Source organism: Nannospalax galili, unplaced genomic scaffold (assembly GCF_000622305.1).
Source record: "Nannospalax galili isolate Female #2095 unplaced genomic scaffold, S.galili_v1.0 scaffold292, whole genome shotgun sequence".
Lineage (NCBI taxonomy): Eukaryota > Metazoa > Chordata > Mammalia > Rodentia > Spalacidae > Nannospalax > Nannospalax galili.
Genome location: NW_008332663.1, coordinates 3,008,998 through 3,017,760, shown reverse-complemented (window position 1 = coordinate 3,017,760; position 8,763 = coordinate 3,008,998).

Genomic DNA, 8,763 nt, shown 5'->3' with positions numbered 1-8,763 from the left:
TATATTACATATATAATTTTTATAATATGTATTCAGATACCAAAAAAAAAAAAACCATAGAGAGTGGTGGTGATGCTTTGTCACCTAACACCTGGATGCTACACAGAGGCCTGAGGGTTTGATCCTCAACAGTTCAAAAAATTATAAATGTGTTTATAACATTTTTCCTCTCCACATTTTGTTTTTAAGTTGAAGTGATAAAGACAAAGACTCATTTAAATTAATGCTTAGATGATTAAAGAGTTTCTAAAGTAATATTTTCTTCGCTGAAATTTAAAGATTATTTTCAAATTGAAGATGAGGTGTGATAAAGCATGTACATGATGAAATTAAAGTTTCACATCAAATGACTTACAAAGCCCAAGCATCATATAATTTTTATCACCAGATATCTTTAAAATTTTTAAATTTATTATCTTTATTTTATGTGTATGAGTGTATTGCCTGAATAATATATGTAAGTGCACGCGTGTCATGGAATGCCAGTGGAGGTCAGAAGAGGATGTTGGATTCCTCCGAAACTGTAGTTAGAGATGGTTGTTAGTTGACCTGTGTATGCTGGGAATTGAACCTGGGTCCTCTACAAGAGCAGCCAGTGCTCTTAATCATTGAGCCGTCTCTCCAGCCCCTATCCCCCAATACTTTCTATAGTTACATATTTGTCATTCTTCAGGTATTAAATGTATAGAAAACATCAAAATACTTTTTTGTAGATATTGACAATCCTAAATGTCAGAATTTCTGGATAACTTTTCCAGCTACACTTAGGAATAGCATTGCTATGAGCGATTACATTTGCAAGCCTTTTATTCAAATAATATGTCTCAGGTTTTACTAGTTACATTTCCCTTTTTTTAGTTTATTTTATGTGGAAATATTTTATCCTTTTGGGAAAAAAGCATCTAATTTCACACATAAGCAAAATCCATTATGGTAATATATGAGCCACAGTGGAGGTAATATTCAAAGTAAAAGTTGAAACAAGTCTTGCTGTGCAATTTGACTGCTATGAACACAATTATTTGAGCTAATTGTTACAACTGGGATTTAAACAGAGAGGGAGATTATTGAGTCAATGAAAGGAAAACTAAAATGATCCTCCACAATTTGCTAACTCAGGACAATTATACAATGTTTCTGAATGTTGAACATTTCACTTGACATTCTATCTTTTCAAACAGCACATTAATTCTTATGGCAACTTCTTAAAGATAGAAGAGTATCACACGATAGACACAGCATACAAAGGGAAAATTAAAGAAGAATCTTGGACTACAATATCAGTGTATCTAAGAATAAAGAGTTGAGGCACAAATCTGCAAACATATAGATGAATGAATTCGTATACAGATGAATAAATCCATGGATAAATGGATGTGAAACAGAGAGATTTAAACAGTATAATTTTGGGAAAACTCACTGACTTGGATGCTAAGATGTCTGTTAATGATTAAACTTCAACTAACTCTGTGACTTCTCAAACTTAGCTAGAAGTAAGTCAGACTGCAAAGTGAGGTTCCTGGCAATTCCATCATTAAGTAATTTGTACTGTGAAAATTCAAACTACAAAGGCAGTATTTATCCCTAAGGTAGGGATAAATAGAGAACTTGAATGACAAATTTATTTTTTTATAATAGATCAGAAGAAGGGAAAGTTGTCAATCAAGAGAACAGGCCTGCTGTAAAATCTGTGACAATGTCTCAGAGGTTTTGAGCTATAAGAATTGGAAAGGCCTTTCCATCCATTTGTAGGTTTACTAACAATAATACAGAGATAGTGTTGCAATCATGATCAGGACCTGTATTTCACTATATTAGACTCACAGTAAATTAATCCCTTGAATTTTCATCCCCTTAAGATGGCTCCCATCTTACCTCAGACTTACAAAATGAATGAAATCTATATGCCTTTCTTCTTTATATGAGTCTCATATCAATATATTTTTAGGTGGGGTTAAAGTATATCATAAAAGAGACAAAATTTTGCCTTGTCTGCACTATATTGTGACCTACAGAAACTCTGCACATCCAAAAGTGCCCAGAAATCGAACCCAACAATGTAATGATAACACATTCCTGAAATAAAGCCTATCCAGGCACCTCCATCTTGGGAAAATAAGTTTGACCACATTTATTTTTCAAATTCAGTTTATCTTCAGTTGCCTTTGCCTGAACAAGAAAGGAAGGAAGATTGCTGTTTTTCTCTTCACTGCTATAACAGAATACCAAAGATAGGTGAATTACAAGATCATTTTCTCATAGTTCAAGAGCTGAAATTCATTCAAAGTCATGATTCCTATAGACTTGGTTTCTCCAGAGATCTCTTTCCTTGACATGCAGATTGGCCACCTTTACATTATAGCCATTCCTTTGGGCATGTATGTCTCTAGAGTCAATACCTCTTCTCATAAGAACACCATTCCCACTAAATCAGGGCCAACAATTGATCCACTTTTTAAAATATTATAATTATTTTTTCAGGAATTTCATAGTGTATTTTGATCACATCAGACACTTCCCCTATCATCACTTCCACTCTAATATCTCCACTTGGACTTCATATCTTCTATTATTGTTTTAGATTTTAAAGGGCCTATAATGTCTAATCTGTATTCCCTAAGTGCTACTGAGTTTGGAGTCTGGTCAATCTAGCATGTCTCATCCTCCTAAAGAAACTGACTTTCCCACTCCCAGCAGCAATATATTGCCAATCAATCTTTCAGCTATGGATGGGGCTTCTTGGACAGTTTCCCCACACATGTTTCGTTTTTGTCAAGTCTTGTGCATATTGTCACAAATGTTATGAGTTCATACGAACAACTGTCCAGTGCTGTTCAGATCACACAGTTTACTTGCATATATCTACCACCTCTGGTCCTTACAATCATTTCACCTGCTCATCCATAATCCCTTCATCTTGGGAGGAGAGGGGGTGATATAGGTTTCCCATTTGGGGATGAGCACTCCATTGTCTATAATTCTCTGCATTCTGACTAGCTGTAGGTCTCTGTTGTCATCTATTGCAAAAAGAAGTTTCTGTAGTGTGAGTTGAGAGATTTACCAATCTATGGGTATAACAGTAAGTCATTAGGAGTCAGTTTAATTCTATATACAGAACTACATTACTAGATTCTCCTTTGCAGCCTCTTGATTTTATACTTAAAGTCATGACTAAGTGCAATCACGTTGATGTGGGGATTTCAATTTCAATTTAGGAATGTGAGGAAAATAATTCCATATATAATAATTGATAATACACTGGCTTTGATAAAAAGAGGTTATTTAGCCTGAATTTTCAGGGATGTCCCTTAGTAATCACGAGGGTCTTTAAATGTGGAAGACAGGAATAGAACACTCTTCATCAGAATGGTGGGATCTGAGACTAAAGACTGAAAAAATCCGAAATCAAGGAGTGTGGATATACTATTAAATTGAAGAAACAAGAGCTTAGTTCACCTCACTGAGCCTTGGTAAATATATAACAGGGAGTGCTGGTGCACACCTTTAATCCCAGCACACAGGAAGCAAAAGCAGGTGGATCTCCATGAGATCCAGGCCAACACGGTGAGTTCCAGACCAGCTGGTGCTACAGGGAGAACCCCCGCCCCCTCAAAAAACCCTCGAAACAACAAAATACTTTAAAACATGATATTGTACAAATCAAGAATTTTTATATACTCTCAACTATGATGTTTCATATCACCCAAAAATATAATTTCAAAACAAATTAAATAGCTCAGAAGTTATTCATTTGGGGGGAACTATTCAAGAAATTTAAAATAAATCCAGAAATGTCACCTGTAATGCCACAATCCTGTTATCCCAGCACTCAGCAGATTGAGGCAGAAGGATTGCTGAATTTACTGCCAGTCTGCTATACAAGTGAGACCATATCTCTATTAAATGAATGGATCAATAAACAAGTTAAAATTAAGTCCATTCATTAGTTTAAATATACTTCTCTGAAGACAATGATGAGAGGTTATGGGGGTGTGCAATCAAGGTGTTCTAGTTAAATGTGAATAAACAGAAGCTTAATATTGATGTAATATCCTGCTTTGGTGTCATAAATAACAAAAGAAGGTTGCACTTACCAAGAAATGAGACATCAAGTATCTGATGACTTTTCACATAGCATAAGGCATGCAGGTGATAAGTTCTGTAAAAGATTTTAAACTAAGAATTTCAATCAAGCAGCTTAATCAGCACATTGTAAGATACATGCACAAACATCACACCACACACACACACACACACACACACACACGCACGCACATTGTGTGGTACTATTCCTGGGGAGACATGAGGAAACATCGACTCATTCCATGCAGGAAACTGATGACAGGGCAAAGTAAAGATCTCACCAAAGTCCACTTGTTGAAACAATAAATTTTATTTATGTTGCTTATAGGAGTATAAATGAGTTGTTAATTTCAAGAGCAGAGATGACTCAAAGACAGCTGCATCACCAAAAACCCACCACAGCTTGGGTGATAACTCAAAAAATTGGAAATTTAGAGCTCATAGCACAACTTGAAGACAGTTCAAAAGATGGAGAGTGTCTCCTCAGGAAGTTCAGCTACTCTGAACTTTTCCAGGCAGTTCTGCTGGTCTGTGAGTCTTGTAGGTTGCCTGATTTGTCCCAGAGCACCTTTCCACAGTTCTTGATATTGGCTTAATAAAAGAGGGTGTTAGAGAATCTGGTCACTTTAGGAACTTCCTGAAGCATTGGAATTGCTTGCTTCCTGAGCTTAAGCTTCCATGCAGGATGGAATTTTTGACCCACCTCCTTAGAACAGCCTATGTCTTAATGGACTTCCTTCCAGAAGAGAATGCTTTGTTTCTCTTGATAATATCCTGTACCTTAACAAGCTTCCCTGCAAAACGAAAGGTTATCTCAGAGGAAATTTCAATTCAACAACATATTTTCAAAATTTATTTTGATCTAAATTCTAGGTACCCTTAAAATTTCATTTCATTTAAATATACATTTAAAATTTTTAACTGTCAGAAAACCTAAATGCACATGCATGGAGATTTACTAATGCATCTGCATTGTGAATACCACACATAATATGTGAACACTTCAGATTTTCATTTTGCTTATGCTGGCAGGTTGTACTTAACTAGGATCCTTGTCTCATCAACTAATCTATCATATCAAGAGAACTCATTGGAATACCATTATAAAGTGTAAATACTTGCCAATTGGGAAATTTGCCACATTAATTTCTTTTTCTTACTAATTATCGTGCCAAGTAAATGATCATTCTTCTAAAACAAGTAGAAACCAAAATAATCATTAGTAGTATCATCTGTCATTTTAAAAATTGTTTTCTTTTTTGTGAAATAGGAGATGACTGATTCTAAGAGAGTTAAAAACAATTTATTGACCCAAAATAGCTTATCATACTCACCAGTGGATACTTAAAATTGCACGAATATTACACTATGAAATTAATGTTTCCAGAAATTTATTTTAATCTCGTCAGTTGTGAAAACTTCTTTATTTCATTTTTCTATTTAGAAATCTGGTATCTGAGAAATTCTTATTGTGTACTAGGTATTTTTAAGTAAAATAATTTGCTTACTAAAGCATGCTTCAAATTATTGATCAGAGGGTATTTTTCCAACTTATTAATGAGGTTTTAGGAAATATGAATGTCATTTACTGTATCCCTTCCTATGGTGTATATCTTAAGGGGATTTGTATTAATTAATCTGATAATGCGTAATCTCTCATAGCAAGAAAATGCACACTTGGCACTGTAGACTAGAGCTAGCATATTAGTGATCCAGGACTGCTATCTTACAGTAGCATAGCACTTATGAATTAAGCAACAGAAATGAATGTTATCATAATTGTGGAGTTACAAATCTGAGCTAAGACTTTGGCATGCTTTATTTTGTTCGGAGACTGTCTCCTGGCTTATAAAGGACTGTATTCTGTCATCATGTGGTCTTCCCCGTGAGTCTGTGTCCTGATCACTTCTTATAAGAATACTGGCAATACTGGACCTTATGATTTCATTTTAACCTACATAACTTTAAAAGCCCTTCCTACAAATTCAGTCATATTTTAGGGTGCTCAAGGCAAGACAGACGCATGTATTTGTGAGACCAAAAAAATACAGTTCTGGAAAGGAGCACCACTTTTCCTTTATATTATGGAGCTTTTCCACTCTTTCTTCTGCTTTGTACACACTTGTGTCGCTGAAGCTCAGACTCTCGTTTGCTGATGATAAAAGTAGGAAGACGAAATCATTTGTCTCTTATAGTGGTTTGTTGATTGTGGAATAAGAACTGGCTTTTTTGTTGTAGATGAGACACGCACTGTTGACCAGCTTTTGCACTCATAAATCATTAATGGCAAAATGGAGAGCGTGAAAAATGAATTTGCCTTTTCCTAGACAATTCATCACGTGCAGATATCTCAATTCTAATGAAGGCTTCTTGGCTCATGCCACATTCTCTTAAAGTTGGTGCTCTGCTTTTCTCTCTAACTCAGGAAGATTATTTTTTCCACTTGTATAAATCCAGTGGTATTTATTCTTCCAGCTGTGTAGAATCAATATTCAAGAAACACTATTCTTTCTGAAAATTACATGTCTAACCTATTTATGGAGAAACAGAATTGCCGTATTTTCGCTTCAGTTCTTTTAAAGTTTTCTTCAGCCGTATGTACTGAACTCCTTCAATTCTGATTCGCAGAATAATTTTGTAATTAAAATACGTGAATCATACTTTACATTGATCACTATACCCAGGTTTAATATTTATATGTCTATATAAATTATATAGGACAAACAGTTGAATACAGATTTTATATTTTTAGAGCTATATTCTCAGAAAACTTTCATCAATTCTAAAATAACAAATGCCAAAACATGTATATTCTGGATAACTGTATATTGTTTCAATAATAACTTCCTTTTCAATGATTGTTGAGAATGTGAGAATTTTTAAATTTACATTTATTCATTTTTATTTTTACTGCATGAGTGTTTTCCCTGAATGTATGTAGGTGTCACATATGTATTCAGTGACTCCTGAGGCCAAAAGATGACAGTCACTCCTCTGAAAGTGGAGCTACAGAAGGTTTGTTGTTGCCATGTGAGTCATTGGCCTCTAAACTGGCTCCTCTGCCCTGGGTCCTCTGCAGGAACAGCCAGGGCTCTTAACCGCTGAGCAGTCTCTTGAGCCACTGACCATACAAGATTTGGTACCCTTTATTTATTTTACTTGATATTATAGGAAGTAGGTATTTTTCATTTTTTAAGAATTTCATATATTATGTTTTTATGAGCATTCAATCAACTTTAACGACAATGTTTATTTGATATTAAATGCATTTTCTGGATTTATGCAAGTGTATATGTGTATATGGGTATATGTATCTGCATATATATGTGTATGTGTGTGTCTGTGTGTATGCATGAGTATTTCCTTAGAAAATGTCATTTAAAGGGGGAACCACTATATTTTGATTAATGAATTTGCTACATTCCTCAAAATACCATTTTATCTTTCTTAGTTGAATATTTGATTAATGAAACCTTTACAATGATTTACTCAATCTTTTTGTTGATGATATTCTAGACATCTAATTTAAATCCTCGATGTACTCCATACTTTAATTAATCATTTTACAGATAGTTCTATGATATTATACAGAAAATTTATATTTCCCTTATCAGATAAAATTTAGAAGAGGCTCACTTAATTGGTAATCTCCAGGTTGAACATCACACAAGATTTAACCTTAGCTAATCATCTAAATATTTGTATTAAGGTAGTAATTCAGCAAGCAGTTTATCACTACATCCATTTATCAGAATAATATAATTAGAATCTCCCCTAGGTCTCATGATTCATAGATTAGTGCATCATTCAACTCTTAAGCTTCTTTGTTGGTAGATTATAATTAACTAGAGACTCATAACTGCTAACATACAAAGAGTAAAATACTAGGGAGTTTTAGCCATAAATAGGTCATCTATACACTCCTTGGCTCATTATGGAAGAGGGAATGGAAAGACTGTAAAAACAAGAAGTAATGGATAGCTACAGCAAAACAGTGTTTGCCAGATATGTCAGGACCATCACATACATGAATTCACTGTGACTGTGCCTGCATGCAATAAACCTGCACAAAAACAAGACAGTCAAAGTCCCAAAATTTAGCATAGATAAGAGAGGATCTCATGAGTGTCTGCCCAGAGCTGAGAAGATTTTGACGACTGCTTAGGGAGGGAAAGAACATTTTCTTCAGAGACATGAACCCCAATGGGCTATCTATGCTATGCTCCAGTAGATGGTCCTATACCATTCAATACAGGCAAGGCTAAGTGGACTCAGGGGAGACAAAGAGAGGGAGAGGGGGAGGGAGAGGGAGAGGGAGAGGGAGAGAGGGAGAGAGAGAAGGAGAGAGAGAATTTAGAGGGGGAAATGGGGGAGTAGGATAAGAATTGGCAGGGAGAAAACAAGACTGAATTTGAGTAAAATATATACACATGCATCGATTTCTCAAACAATAAATATGTGAAAGAAGTAATGTTTCATATTAATCATATGGTTTTTCTCAGTATGACAAAATGACATTCTCACACTTCAGGCCCGTATACACTGTTACATAGAGGGAGAGAGAGAGCATTTCGATTACAAACAAGGTTTTAATTTTTTTCCTACTTCATAAGTGTCTAGTACACCTCACTTCATATTATTTCTCATATTTTTTCTTATCTTTTATTTTATCTCAAGCTT